The sequence below is a fragment of the Orbicella faveolata genome, unplaced genomic scaffold (genome assembly GCF_042242905.1).
Source record: "Orbicella faveolata isolate gen_17 unplaced genomic scaffold, um_ofav_v1 contig_48, whole genome shotgun sequence".
Classification (NCBI taxonomy): domain Eukaryota; kingdom Metazoa; phylum Cnidaria; class Anthozoa; order Scleractinia; family Merulinidae; genus Orbicella; species Orbicella faveolata.
In genome coordinates, this window is record NW_028301578.1 from 9,605,001 (window position 1) to 9,605,270 (window position 270).

Here is a 270-nt window from a genome sequence, read left to right on the forward strand (position 1 = left end):
TGTGTATACAACTTTATTGTCAAGGCAGTAGAGGTATTGGAGATGTTGTAGACGCTGCTGGAGAGATAGACAGGGATGGTGCAGTCTATCATAAATCCTTCTAGTGGTGTTTTGTTCGTTTGTTTGTTTGTTCGTTTTTCTTTTTTCTTTTTTCTTTTTTTTTTTCTTTTTTTTTTCTTTTTTACTGTCGTTGGGAGGCAGGTGCCCTAATACAGTAAAAACTCTTGTGTAAGAACCCACCTGTTATAAAATCTGGCAAGATAGGTTCTT